Below are 9,556 nucleotides of genomic sequence, written 5' to 3'. Positions count from 1 at the left end.
GCCCAAAACTCGCATCCAAACCACGCTAGATGCCAATCTTCGAGACAGGAAAGTGTATTAATTATATAATAATATATATATATATTTAAAAAAGAAGGCGCGAAAATACTTCATCAGAACACAATTAGAAAATTGATAAAAGTTTGGCAAGAGGGGGGGGGAAAGTGTGAGCGCGCGTTATCGATAAAAAAATTATATAAATAATAAGATTTTTACCCCGGTAAGATGGTGGAACATAACATATGGGTTGTGGTTGAAACTGCTAAAAAGGGAGAAGGGGGACGAACAAGATGGTGGGAGAAGAAGAAGAAGAAAAAAAATATGCCAGAACAGAAATTAAAAGTGGATATTGCAAATGACTTTTACCATAATAGAGACCAGGGTGGGGGAACGAAAGACACAACGAATTCTGTCGCCACAAAAATTACAAAAAAGTATATCAGGAGTAATAATAAAACTATACTGGAATAGGGGGTTGAAGGAACAGTAAAAAAACCTCGCACGTCATAATGATCGTTGTCAAAATTGATTAGTTTTTAATGATCCGGAAAGACTGAGTTGGGATATCAGAAATTTAAAAAACTTCTTCCTTTTGTACTGTCGAAGATAACAATGTTGGATAAGACCTGTCGGTTCATAGGAACCATGTTTTCATTGGACAGATTTCCTATACACACACATTGATTTTGCTAATTTATTATCCGAGATACGAGACTATTTGTATCGAGACAATTATGTAGGAAACAGATAATCTCTTATTCCTCCAACTGTTGATGAATTTTAACACAAAATTTGTTGTCGAAAATAGGAATCGTCGAGTAGGGCTTGTTGCCATTCTATTAGCGTATCGACTTCCACTATTTTCAATGGAAAACTTTTTCGACTTGGCACCATTTGCTGTCGTTTTCACCTTATTTGTTTTAAGTTGAATGAGATCATCCGAGCATGGACACCTTCCATTTCTTTCCTTTTTTCGTCCCTCTCAAACAAACCAGCGAGTATATTTTCGAAAAATCTTAGCACGTTTCTCTTTAGATTCTAAAGAGAAACAAACTTTCCTGATTAGAATCTTGCATTGCGCCTAGTTAAAGAAACAAAGAAATCACTTTATCTGAAGATATAAACTCTAAATTAACTAAGATCTAGACCCTTAAAATAGCGTGTTTTTCTCTATCTAAAAGTTTCCAGATCTACAACGAATTATTTAATTAAATAACGAGAATGATGCGAACTATTCGCCTAGAGTAAACAATTAAATCAGCAAAATTTTACAAATTATCTTACCGTTTTCGTTATAATTAAGCAATATATAATTATAAAAGACTTATAAAATCATTTAAATTCGCATATTTTTTTTTAATTAATTAACAATTATAAGAATAAAGAAGTGCGGGTTATACACGATTACAGCTCCATCGACAAGCATTTTAAACTCGAGTTATCAATTTATTTCAAAATTTTATTATAGAAATATATTAAAAATTATTATTACAACACTCGACAATATTAATTTTTTAAATAATTAAATCAGGAAAAAGAAAAATTTAACAGTGAATTAGCATATTTCCAACAGTCCATTCTATGTATACCATTAAGAAACAAATAAAAAATGATTAATATCTAAAGGTTTTCCTGTATCATGTACAGCAATTTATATTCGAATCATTAAAGCAAAAAGTATTTTATTGTGGAAAAATTATTTTTAACTTCAAACTGCAGATAATAACAGATTAGCAGTTTCGGTCCCGATCTTAATTACTGTTCAGTTAAGTTGTTCGATTTCCTAGTTCCTGGTGTAAGTAATTGTTTATAATTGATGTTTTTATTTCGACGAAGGTCGCATCGGCGAATTAATTAAAAATTCTACTTAAAAGACGTGGAGGAAGATCAGAACACAAATCTCGATTTATTCATTTCCCTATTTAAATCCAGGAACCAGGCCAAGTACAATATAAACTCTATAGCGAGAGCTCTGTAAAGAAATTAATATCCTTTATATATATATGTCTAGTCTGGATTTTAGAGATTTTATCCAGATTTTGCGCTGTATTTTAGGGAAAAAATTTAGATTTTTAGATCCAAATTCTTTTAAAAATCGTTATAAAAATTTAAATCTTTTAGCCTAAATTTTGATTGGACGATTTTTAAATCCGTCCAAAATAGACTTTGATTTGGTAATTTAAATATATATATATATATATATAGGCCTATATAAGTAAAAATATAGAGCGAAAAGCTAATAAATAAGAGGAAAATAAACAAAAATGACGCTATATTAAGTCATAGCTATCAACAATTTATTTGTTTACGATAAATGAATATAATTATCATCAGTTTCTACAAATATTAATTTGCATGGACAAATTCGATTTTCGTTGCCATCCATACATGGAGTTTTGTTTATCATTTTATCGAATTTGCAATGTATTTATCCACGGAGGAGAGGGAGAGGGAGACGAACGAAAGGGGGAAGGGAAGAAGAAGACTTAAATAACTTCATTTTTACCATGCAATTAGCAACAAATAGCTGATAGTTTTGACAAGGTTGCTAATCGGGTCAGTAGCCTTAGTTATAGAACCAAGATACGCTCGGTTATAACGGTATTTTTAAAAATAGAAGAGTGGGAAAATACAGATGTAATTTGGACTGTGTTTCATGAACTGTTGTCGTCACTGATTTTCTGTTACTCTCCAAAAACACTGGAAAAACTCCAAGCCAGTCACAGTACTTAAGAACGGCGGCATTTCATATATGCACAGCTGACTTGGCACAGTTCCAGCAGCTTTCTTGGAGGTTGGGTCTTCACCAATCTTTTGACGTGTATTGATGGCCTCACCTAAGAACTCATAGAACTGCTAATTCGAAACATTGAGGACCGCTATTTTTCCATTCTCCAAAAATTGTAATGCATTTTAGTGTTTTCTTCGACATTTTAAGTTATTTAATTATGCTTTCGCTTTTAAAAATTATGCGTTACACATCTTTGGTAGTAAGTAAATGCTAATGAAACAGATAAGAATTTTGTTTAAAAAGTTAAACCGTGTACGACTGGAAAAAAAGGAGAAGAGGAAGAGGGAAAAAATGAGGCCGATACGTTAATGTGGATTATATAAATGAAGGTTAAAAGAGCAAAATCAACAATTAACGGATAGTGGAATAAAATGTTAAATGCCCTTTCCTTGCCGGATCGCTATCGAAGAATTCATTAAAGGTGTATTATTCCCCCTTTCTTTGTCCGTGGTGTGGTTGCCCCCTCTTTAATCCCCAGCAATCTATCAATTAATTAAATCGGACTGGCATTCTCCGGCGCGGCTTTACGAATGGAAACCAAAGCATTTAGGCTATTTGCCCAGGTGTAATGTGGTGCCGAATGCCATGTTTATTTTTCTCATCGAGTCAATTTAACTAAGGTTATGGTTAGCGTAATTCCATCTTTATCAGATCCATCGTCCACTATCCCTAGGAAGAGCCATGGAGCCATACACTCCAAAACGGGAGGTGACAAGGGATCTGTAGAGTAACTGTTTCACGCCTCATTAACTGTAACCCAGACTTTGATTTTTTCTTCTCAACCTTCTTTCGTTTTTTGAACTATTCTCCAATCAGTGGCCAGTCAACCGATCAGTATTTGTCAGTAAAAAGTCGATACTTTGATTGTATTTAATGATAGAAAAATCTACACTTTTCAACTTTTGAGAAGATTTTTAAAACCCCCCTCCCCCTTCAGAAAAGTCGAAAGTCTAAGAAAATAAAATTTGGGAATTAAGAAGGGTAATTAGTTGGGCAATGGGTTAGTTTGGCGGGATAGATTTTCCGAATATAATGGTGAAGAAACGAGTACACTATTCAGAAATCCTAAGATGGCAAACAGCTGTGCAACTTATCAAAAGCCAGCCAGAATTATTTCTGACAACTTAGCGGGGTTGACGCGGGAAAACTTCAACCCAATGGCGCTAAATGTTACCAATTGCGATGATATTACATAGCCACCTAAATCCTAAAATAAATAAATGTCTCCCACGTGCTCGATGGGAATAACTGCAGAATTATTATTTTAATTATAGATAAATAATTTAAAAATCCAACAGGAGGACAGTGCGCCGATTATTCTAAGAAAGGCACGTCTTATCTCTTGTATACGTTAACGGGACGTGGAAGATAATGAAGAAATAAATAAATAAATAAATAAAAGAGGGCGATAAGGTAATTTATAATGCATCGATTGCTTTATTACAGTAGTAACAATCGGCTCGGTGAGATTTGTTTTAATTATAACATGGTAATAATGTTTATTCTTGCAGATTATGGGTATATTAAGTAGAAATAATCATGGGGAAACTTATTAAAATCAGAGTCGAGTAATGAATATTAATCGGAGCTTAATGTATTCGCCAAAAGACCCCCCTCCTTTTTAGGAAACATAATAAATCAAAAGGTGAAAAGTATTAATTTATCGATGTTAAAGGAGAGTCGGGTAATTTATATAAAAGCAGTTAAACAATTTGTAAAGCCTTTATAAAATAATCTAGAAAGAATATTCGCTGGTTTCTTTTTCCAAAAAATACATCCAGCGGGTTGGTTTTCAAAGGGTGCGTTGCAATGTACAACAGACACAACTCCCTTAAATTGGCCCCCACTGAATTTAGCTCTGGCTTCTCGAACGGAGGTTGCGAGCTAAGTGAGCTGCAAATGCTTAAAAACCTATCCATCAGCAATGAAATTTCGATTTTCGTATAATTAAATAAGGATAAAATAGATTAATATCACTTATTAATGCTTATTATATTGTAATCGGAATAAAAATTCGAAATTAAAAGAGGTCAAAGGTCGACGAATGAAGATATCCGATATCAAAATATAAATATTACAGTACTAAGAAAACTAACACCAATTAAATGCCATTTGTCACGGGTAGAGAACATAATAGAACCATTCCTGTTTGATTTAATATCTTTAGGGTCATAGATTAATTATTTCTTAGAACTATATCCGAGAATAGAAAGGCGTTTGATCGTCTTCTCCATGTAAAAATACTTGATTGATCATCAGCTGATGAGAGCGCTTATCGTGATGATTAAAATCGAATTGGCCTCGTGCCATTCATCTTTCGTTATGTTTACTAAAGGACCACGAAGCGAACGACCCATTGCTGCTCTTAAATACTAAATACTTCTTTACTTCATTTCAATGCAGCCAATATAATTGCCGAGATGCAATCGTAAAATACAATAAGCGGCAATTATCGATTTTATTCGGGGATTAGAAAGGGATGCTTGGATGTATTGATGTTAGTTCCAAGGAGTGAAATTGATGATGGGTACTCACTATGCTCAATTTGTCCTTTGTACACGCATGGCCACGTCGATACCATCACACTGCTGATCATACTTATGATATTACATCTATAATCATCCACGATTCACCGATCAAGTATGATATGCACATAAGTGCCGATATACTTATAGAAGGGTGCCATAATTCTACTTTTTAAATTTTTAACAACTTTTTTAGGATGCAAGAGAATACCAAAACAGCGCGCGACCAAAGAAAGAAATAATCATAATAATAATAAGTAAAAAAAAAGAGTAAAATTCCAAGTAAGTCGTTGTATACATCATCACCAACAACCATCATGGTTTTCCAATGCTATTTATTTGCACAGAAACCAAAGAGACAGGCCATGATCAACAGTAACGACAGACACATGTGCTGGCATGTGAAGCAGCTGTGTCTCAACAGCGACACAGGAAAAGATAAGGGAGCTTTATACAGATAGGGTTAACACAGTGACCTTGCCTTGAAATCAGAGATGCGAGGTGTTGCTTACACCAACTCTCTGGACAATATCATTGGATAACGTTCGAAAATAACTTCTGCACCGAAATTATTTAAGGACAGGAAATTTGATTTCGATCAAATTGACACTCTTCTTAAAACCCTCTTATGCTTTCGAAACTCGTAAAAGATGCCGACGTGACGTCATATTCGATGGACCCGCGAGAAATCTCTGTTTTTAAGAAAATATATAAGATCCATCGAGGTGACTAAACTATTGTTTAGGCAATTAAACCTTTAAGTTTAGTTAACAACACCTTTGGAATTTGGACGTATTTTTTTTTCGTAAATCGACTAACAATAGGGAGATAATTGTTAGCTTTCGTGACGAGAGGAACAGCAATGTGTAGTGAGAGCCGCTGGTCACGGTTAAAGAAAGCGAATGTAAAGCTTTTTCTATATTCTTTCGATTGGACCGCTTATGAGGTGAGTGACCCGCGACTCTGGGACACATGTGGTGGTTGGTGAGTGTCACATTGCAAAAGAGAGGCTTTATGTCTGTTAGCAACAAAAAAAACGGTCGTGACACACTACTGACGTCATCCAAAATGGCTTCCAAAATATTCCACGCAGTAATAATTTCGTTATACGTGAAATTCGTACATCGTTATTATTATTATTATTTTTTTAATCGATAAAGCCTTTAAGATAATCTTTTAAAAACCATTTTATACTGTAAATTTTCTCTTTTAAGTTGTTAAAAAGTTTTGTTTGAAAGTATTGAGATGTTTTCTTAGAAAGTTTATTCTGTTGGAAGTTACAAACTGAAATGAAAAACTACAAAGTGAGATAGGAGAGGGAAAGTGGAGGAAAAACATTTTGTGTCACAGACCATTGATAGCGAAGCGGGAGATGTCCAGTGGTTTAGTGAACTGTAACGCCAGGGGATATCCTTGGACGTACAGGACAGCTGGGACTATAGGGGATCCAATCATGCCGAACTAGTGCAAGGGTGACAGTGAGATTTTTCAGGACCTGGAAGATTGGTGTACAAGTAGAATACCATCTGTAAAATAGAACTACCCATTAAAGAAATCAGTATAAAAGCCTCGGAGACCGCGGGACCTGTGTAAAATTTAGCTCTCTTCAATTTTCAAAATTTGCCAATGCCCAGCAACTCCCCAAATTAAAATCACATTTAATCTATTATCCGCAAAAAAACAATTTAAGAATTTTTACTAAAATTAAAAATAGATTAATCCCTATCGGTTTCTGTACAAAGGTTAAGCATATTCGAGATAGTTTTTTTTTTCTTTTCTATATACAATATATATATATATATATATATATATAAGCATATATTTATAACTCGGAAGAGAGAGAGAGAGAGAGAGTAGCCACAAACCTTGTTGTAAATAAACATGTCTAAAGACACTGACCATCTTTCTAGATGTAAGAAACACGCGAAACTCAAATTATTGATCATTGCCGTGACCTCAATTTGAGGGACAAAACTTCCACACCATTCGGAACGTTAAGAGACCCGCCCTACCCACATGTGGTTCTCATTATAGGATAGAATTTTTTTCCTTTTTATTCTATCTATCTCCCTTTCGCACATTTCTGTTGGGTTAGTAATTGCTTTCGATGCAACATTTATGTTATCTGCTGGTCACTTACCATCTTTCAGAAATTGTATGAGATTTGACTTCGTTTCCTCTTAAATATTTCAAATTTCAATCATTCGATTTTCTCCCGGTAAATTGTCTTAATCGTCTTTAATTAAATTAATTTACTTATTAACTAATTTTCTGTAAATTAATAAACTTAATAGAAATTCTTCCGCTTGTAAATACTTTAATTAATTTCGCCTACTTTGCCTACAAATAAAATACTTTCCTGCAAGGGGGGAAAAACTGTATAAATCTTGATTAAAAAATAAAATAAATAAAAATCCTCTTTCTAGTATTTGATTTAAAGGTATTTTTCTTCTTCTTTTTTAAAATCTAAATTAAAGACAAATCTCAATTAAATGAATTGTTTCTCACTTCTTCAGCGCTCGATCTACTTGATTAATTTATGTCTACAATGTTTAATAATGAAGTTAAATTCAACAAGTGGCAATTATCGTGATCGATACGGAAATATTTTTAATTTTCTAACCGTTTCTAATATCAATGTAATTAATCATATATACATTTAAATTCTTTTTATTTTATTTTTTTATTTCAAATTTTATTATATTAAAAGCAGAAATTGTTTGCCTGGATTGAAGAAACCATCTGTTTAGTTTGAGTTTGGATCTCATCAGATGATTCCGTTATCATTAACTGAAAAATCTTTCTATCTCGCTTGTCCTTTTTAGAAATTCTTTTATTTGGTGTTTTTTTTTCTCCCGTTTTTTCCCTGATTTTTTCTGATAGTTACTAAAATTCTTTTATAGAACTTTATTACTTAATTTCACCGATACCGACGGTAGAAATGAAAAGTTTGCCACCATTTTTGATCGATAGAAAGTAGTTTTTGTAGTTTAAGTAATCACATTGTGTATACACAAATGTATTGTTTCCCATCTAACAATGTTTTCCTTTCATTACCAAAATATGCCATCAACCAAAGACCCGATATTAATCTCTTTAATCCTTAAGTAATCATCTGGTATAACAAGTGTTATTCTCTTTGGTGAAAATCAATCACTTTTGTATCCAAAACTTCTCTACAACTTTAATTATGTTTATCAGATATCATCTCTTTTATTAAGAGTTATCCTATCTGTTACTATAGAACATATATTTGTGTAAAGATAAGATTTTATATGACGCAAACCATATAAAAAATTTTATATATATATATATATATAACAGTAAACAATTTTAATTAAGATGTTACAATAATATTTATAAAATTCCTGTTTTGTTTTTTCTTCTAAAACTCTAATAAATTAAGTAAATAATTTAAAAACTATGGAGAAAAATTGACGAATATCCACTTAATACGCCTTTAAAGGAAGAGATTTTTCACTTTTTAATTCGAAAAATCTCGAGTTATTAATTTACAATATTTAAATTAAACGTATTTTTAGATATTTATATCTAAAAATTATAATTTTAATCAAAATTATAGGGTTTTTTTCCACCACCCCCCGAGATTTATCGCTCGCGACAGTTAAACAGCGTATCGTTTTCGCACGTCTTTACCCACAGAATGATTAACTTATCACTTCTTATAAGGGATAAAATTAAATTTAAGGGGAAAAATAAAGAAAAAAATAAGGTATAGTTTCGATTATAAGTGTATAAAGGAGCCACGAATATAGTTTAATTCGTAGTAAGTTGACTTCTTTTATTGTAATCAAGCTATTTAGTGACCTTAGCTTTATTGCATCAGATATGCCACAGAAAATTATACGTTGTGCATCTTAAGAAAAATAATTATCTTCTACCGCAATGCAATTCCTCTAGAGAAAAGATACGAGAAAAGATATAATTGAATCAGAACTACGTTCGAATAGTTTGTTTTTATAAGGACATTCTTTTTTATATACTTTCTTCCCTTCTCCTCCCTTTAAAAAATAAAGAAAAAATAATAATAACGCTTCAAATTTGCTAATAATCAACTGTTTCCTTTAAATTTATTACGGTTATATTTATTTTAAATTTATATATTTTATTATTATACGAATTAGATACTGTATACAGTTGAACCTCCTAACGACGGACACTTTTCAGTAGCCGTTATACGAGGTTTTAAATACTCATTTTTACTTTACACATGATTAAG

At 32.5% G+C, this 9,556-nt stretch overlaps 1 long non-coding RNA gene across 1 annotated transcript; it reads right to left on the bottom strand.

Annotated features, from left to right (window-relative positions):
* Positions 1-6,562: 6,562 nt before the first annotated feature.
* On the bottom strand, positions 6,563-7,359 carry LOC136990427 (uncharacterized). The gene is made up of 2 exons (XR_010883061.1): positions 7,182-7,359; positions 6,563-6,842 (listed from the first exon to the last, which is right to left on the bottom strand). It is a non-coding gene; the product is annotated as an uncharacterized lncRNA (long non-coding RNA).
* Between the last annotated feature and the right edge of the window lie 2,197 nt (positions 7,360-9,556).

Source organism: Centruroides vittatus, unplaced genomic scaffold (genome assembly GCF_030686945.1).
Source record: "Centruroides vittatus isolate TY-2023 unplaced genomic scaffold, ASM3068694v2 scaffold_932, whole genome shotgun sequence".
NCBI lineage: Eukaryota > Metazoa > Arthropoda > Arachnida > Scorpiones > Buthidae > Centruroides > Centruroides vittatus.
This window is presented reverse-complemented; position numbering and strand designations above follow the sequence as displayed.